This window comes from Oryza brachyantha, chromosome 1, assembly GCF_000231095.2.
Source record: "Oryza brachyantha chromosome 1, ObraRS2, whole genome shotgun sequence".
In the NCBI taxonomy this organism is placed as follows: Eukaryota; Viridiplantae; Streptophyta; class Magnoliopsida; order Poales; family Poaceae; genus Oryza; species Oryza brachyantha.
The window spans coordinates 18,540,514-18,546,687 of record NC_023163.2 but is presented as its reverse complement, the minus strand read 5'-3'; the positions used below and the strand labels follow the sequence as shown (position 1 = coordinate 18,546,687).

The 6,174-nt window shown below is 38.3% G+C and overlaps 1 pseudogene; it reads right to left on the bottom strand.

The window, feature by feature from the left end:
* Positions 1 to 3,642: 3,642 nt before the first annotated feature.
* Positions 3,643 to 6,074, bottom strand: LOC102718325 (annotated as a pseudogene).
* Positions 6,075 to 6,174: the final 100 nt, after the last annotated feature.

Sequence of the window (6,174 nt, the reverse complement as noted above, 5' to 3'; positions counted from 1 at the left end):
CAATATTTTGATCGAAACTCATGTTTTCACTTGTTAATTTGTCTAGTTTATTTCAGTTATATTTGTCTCTTGAATTGTAATGATCAATCACTCTAAGAACTTTAATCTAGTTTGATAATTGTTATTTGTTATTCTTATTCTTATGATGTCCGAGTCAGGTCCGATCTATAAGGTTATTTTGACTAGACAATGTTTATCAGACCATTTTATTAATTATACTCTTTGTTTCATCGGAGTCTCAACTAATGAGTTATCTTCTTACCGCATACTCTAAGTCATCGCCACGTTAGATTAATAGCTGTTGACATCAAAGATGATCTTGATGATGTGTCACACACGTGGACCTGAAAAACCTTCTTTCAGTGCAGGACCTATTTCTTAGAATAAACATACATGCCAGTCAGTTTGACCCTACAACTGAAAAGATATAAAAACCTAGACAAAATCGTTAAACCTAAAGAATCTATCAGCCAGATAGCCGATACCGCTTTAGGACCTTAGCCTATGGACGGTGTCAATCGATTTTGTAGTCATTTCGTGATATATGAACTTAATATACCTTATCGGCTGAATTATGGCTATGATAACTAATAAACAAGGTTGATTAACTAGCCACTCTTAGACGATCGAACTTAACCGAAACATTTTCAAGAATAACTAGCCAATCGGCTCATTTTATGAGTTATCACACATGCAGTCAGCAGCCAATAAAGTTCAATGAAAAGTTAATCAAACTAAACTGGATTACTAGATTAATTATCAGCATACAACAATACCAAATAACATCATGCATATTTAGGCTAAACCTAGAAGATCGGACTAAAACAAGACAGTTCATATTTAAGCATGTTCAAGCATAAGATCGACATAATACTGATAATTAACTATTAAACCAACGTAACACATTGACTCTTTTACTAAACCTAATAGACCAGAGAAGCTTCTGAAACCATATCAAACCAGATTAACACAAATTGGACCAAACCAAGACAGGATGCAATCCGTGCTGATGTAATCATGGAAGGCATAACGATTTATAAGCTTAATAAACTAGCCAACGAATTTCTCAAGATAATGCAGACTAGAACTTCAGTAAAAGGAAAACACAAGTATTCAATCTAATCTATAAACACAAACTCAGAAATCACAAATGATTGGACTAAACCAAGACAGAACTGCATCAACCAAACTTATATTAATAAACATGATCGAGTTCAAGCACAACCCTGATTGAGGACAAGCCATTACTTCAAACTAAGATATAGATTGAAATAATCACAAACCTCAGGTAAACCGTTGAATAGATAGGATAGAATATCGGACTTAACCGAGAAAATCATATCTAATCAATCCAATGGATTGACAATTACAAACTCACATTAGAAAGTCGACTAACCTTGCGACGATAGCTCGCTCCTGTCGAAGTAGTTGGTGATGCGTCGTAAAACAATTGTATTGATTTCTTGATTTTTTTTACAAGCTACAGAGCGTTGTATTTATATCCCTAAAACTAACTCGAAACAGATACAAACTCATATCTATTACATAACTTAACACAACTGGACTCTATCTTTCCTAACAAGGTACATATCAAAAACTAACATTACTATTTATATGTTATTACTTCTAAACAGACTCTATTCTTTCCCGAATCATCTTCATATGTTTCGAATCTCAATCGGACTCTTTCTCTAGTCCGACTCACTTCTGTATTGGCTATTTGATTCAGTCTCTACCCGATAGTCGGATTGCTTTGTTTTAGTCCGATTCGGTTAAGTCTTCACGATTTTATCTCTAACGGCTAGAAACAAATTTTTCCCATTAAAAATAGTTGAAAATTTTGTGCTAAGGCCTTCTGTCAATCTCAGTTAAGAATGACTTTATATTGTCTCGGTTCGGTCCGATCTATCAAAGTTATGCTAGATTAAGTTGATTGATTGTCAAAGTGAATCTATATTTGTTCGTAATGAGCTATAACCGATAATTTCCTTTGTGACTTTGTTAATTAATTTGTATCAGTTAATGTTTTGATTTATTTTTATTAGTTTTCATCTTGTATTGTCTCGATTCGGTCCGATCTATAAAAATTATTCTGAACAAAGTTGATTGGATATTTAATAGACAAGTTAATTACTAACCCACCGATCTGGAAATCCATTTTTTCTTTAAATATAACAACTAAAATACAATGCAGATTGTATTGCACAAATAATTACCCTGTTTTAAAAGTTAAAACTGCAAAGTACACCAGATCTTATAAAAAAAACGGTTGTAAGATTGCTCTAAATTTTAAGAATTAATTCCTAGGAATTAGGCTTGTGAGTTAAATATCTTGTCTATTAAATATCAGATCTATAAAGATTATATCCGGCTAATTTCTTTATACTGATTATTATTATTATTATTATTATTATTATTATTATTATTATTATTATTATTATCATCATCATCATCATCATCATCATCATCATCATCATCATCATCATCATCATAAAGCCGTTCAACTTATTACCGTGGTTTTAGATGAAATCGGTTGGTCAACATATCAACCATAGACCTAGAGGCCACTCAGCTGATTGAGTTTAACTTCTTTTACTTGTCGATTGTAGGATCAAATCAACAAGCATGCCTTGAACCCAAAGATTTAGGACGTGCGCTGGAATTAAGCATATCTCGCAGGCCTGCAGCGTGTGAAGGCAGATTTTGCGTCAATAGATTGCATGGAGAGGAGGACACATCTATTTGAATGTATACTTTAAAGACTTTCCATCAAGTATTCATGAGCGCCAAAGCGAGCTTTACCTTAACCCCTGTGCTTGTTTGAATCTGACGTCGTGCAAGTAGGGCTAGATAACGAGCCAGCTCGGCTCGGTCCAGCTCGTTAAGATAATGAGCTAGCTCGGCTTGGCTCATTATCGTAACGAGCTAAAACCCAGCTCGGCTCGGCTCGTTAGGTTCATGAGCCACGCATAAAAAGTTAACCTAAATAATTTTTCAATAGGTTATACAAGCAAATTTTCATTTCAAACATGCAAATCATATGAATTGTATTTAAATGTTAAAGTTTGAACCAACAAATCATATGGTGAACCTATGAAGTACTGAACACATGTATTCCAGGGTGAAATCAATGAACGCCGGTGAATCTTGTGTCTTTGGTCTAGCTCGTTAGACTCGCGAGCAGCTCACGAGCCAGCTCGAGCTGGCTCATTATCTCAAACGAGCTAAAATGCTAGCTCGGGTCGTTAGAAAAATGAAATAAGCCGAGTTTGCCACGAATCAAACGAGCTAATAAGCCACGAGCTTTCTATCCACCCATACGTGTAAGAGACTGAGGCATAGATGGTATTCCTTCCTCCCGTGTCACATGGTCATCTCGTCTTTTGTTCCTGAGCACAATAATATCATCACAAGTATTAGTAGTATCCCTTGCTCCCATTCAATAAATAATATCATGCAATTTTAAGAATGTATTCACCTGATAAATGATAATTAAGTTTACATTCACTGGCATATATGATTGGTACTCATAACACTAGTTCAATTTATGGGTTAAACGTGGTTATATATATCTTAGCAGAGATGTCCTGACCAATTGTCCTCAACTATTAGAGATTCTATAGCAATGCTAAACCGGTCGACCAATCCAAGTTACTTTATTGTATTCCATTGTATGTAAAGATCTAAGACGCTATAGATGTTGTTATAGATACAGTAAACACGGCGATCGGTGAAGCAGATTACACATTTAGGGTTGGCCGTTGGTCGACCCGCGCGTATTTTAAGATTGACTTTAGTTCAAATGAACTAAATTTTATTTTATATTGAAACTTAGTTCATTTTGTTGAACTAGAGCTGATCCTAAACTATCCGCGGGTCGACCCATGCCTATCCTTGTACGCATTCATTCGAGCAATTCAGCAGTTATACTTTATTGTTCCAAACCACACCTCTTCCCCCACAACAAGCACAATCCCATCGTAATCGTTCAACCATTAAAACTCCTCCTTATGGCTTCGGGAGAAATAGCCATGCCCGCGGCGAGCTTCCTGACAGACGGCCTCGCCGCAAGCCTCTCCCACCATCCCTTCACGCGAGGGTACTCGTCGAACAGCGGCGCGTACGGCGTCACCATGAAGTAGAAGGTGAAGGGGAAGTAGCTGAGGAGGTGGCCGGCGAGGTAGGCGCTCTCCGACAGCCGCGCCTCGTACACCTCCAGCACCTTCCTCAGCTTCTCCAGGCTCTCGTCGACCACCTTCGTGCTCGCCGGGGTCCCGCGCATGGCCGGGTGGAAGATGCACTCGTACACGATCGGCGAGATCGCCGGAGTGTACTGATGCGCCTCCACCTCGGTCGCCATGTCCACCATGGCGGCGTCTCTCGGGTTGCCTTCCCGCAGCAGGTCGACGTCGCCGGTCTTGTACTTGCGAAGGATGTACCTTCCGATCGCGCGGGACTCTGAAACGGAAACGCATTCAGTCAGTTTTGTTTGCTTCGGCCGCCTTGTTTAGTTACTAAAATTTTTTTAAAAAAGCATCATCGAATTTTTGGACATTTAAATAAAACATTAAATATAGATGAACCAAAAAACTAATTACATAGTTATGGAAAAAATCTTGAGACGAATCTTTTGAGCCTAATTAGTCCATGATTAGCCATAAGTGCTACAGTAACCAGTATGTTCTAATGACGGATTAATTAGGCTCAAAAGATTCATCTCGCGATTTCTAGGCTAGCCGTGAAATTCGTTTTTTCATTCGTGTCCGAAAACCCCTTCCAACATCCAGTCAAACATTTGACGTGACATTTCTCCTAAAAATTTTTCCAATCCGAACACCACCTTCGTAGCTGCTCCTAAATCTGAATTGTTAGATGGTAAACAGGTGAAGAGTTTTGTTACTCGTACAGTAAAAGTGTGAAATTTAGTGTGCTGCAAAAAGGTCTCTAATTACCTGTAAAATCGCCTTTTGGCTGTCAGATAGTGTTAACGTGTGCCATTCAATTGGTTTATTAGTTGTTCGTCTTAATTCTTATCAGGCCATCATCGAAAAACTTTTATTTACCATCCTTAAAAAACTAATTTGAGGTATCATATTTTCTTGTGAACGAATTAGTATTTTAAGGTACAATGTACCATAAGTACCATAATTTTATATTAAAATTTTTGGTATCTTAAGATATTTCTCAAGACCTTCAATTTTGTTATGCTTATAGGTTAAACTTTAAATTTTCAACCACAAATTTAAAGTTAATTGTAAAATTTTTAATTATCATTTATTTTTATCCTTTAGTTTAGATTGCTGAGGACATATATATAAAAGTTTTAATTATAAATTATTTTTTTATCTAAACATGCTGTTTGATTTTTACATCGGAACTCTAAACGATGGCAGACGAAGTAACCGAGCCCAAAAGTGAAGTGCACTTAGAGCAACGAAAATATATCAGCCCAAACCAGTTCATATGAGTAGGTTCCACCGTAAATGACAGTAGCTAAATATTAAGACACAATGTATCGAACCAATAATCTATATGAGTGGGTCCTAGGGTGAAGTAAAAAAGATCTAGTTCACAATAGGTATTTATTGTGATGGGTTAGATGTACCGTGCAAATAATATTTTTTTATCTTATGGGCTGTTCATAGTGTTGTGGGTAAATTTTGTTATGTATTTCCTATAGACTACTTTTATAATATTTCAATCATCTGATTCAAGATATTTAATTTACTGTGGATTACTTTTTATCAACGCCATGGTTGCTCTTACCCAAGAGAAGCAGATCCCCGTCCTGGAAAGCCGGGAATTGCCCGAACGGCTGCGAGATGAAAAGCACAGTACGTGATCCATCCACTCAGCGTTACAGGAAAACGAGCTGAGGAAGGAAGCAGAGGCGTGCGTGCGTGCGTGCGTTGCGGTTGAGGTGGTCGGGGCTAGCTCTTGTACGTGCTCCTTGGCCGCGAAGTCGATGTCCACGCGCTCGTACTCTGCGCCGACCTCCTCCAGTCCAGGCACACCACCACCCGCGCCACGCTCGTCGACATGGCTGGCCCCAACACCTTCACCGCCGGCGCCATCGATCTAGCTCCGTGCGTGCCTTGGTGGAGCCGTCGTGTAGCAGCTAGCTATAGCTGGCTGGCTAGGTGCACGAGACCGACTTCGTACGTATACCCCCGG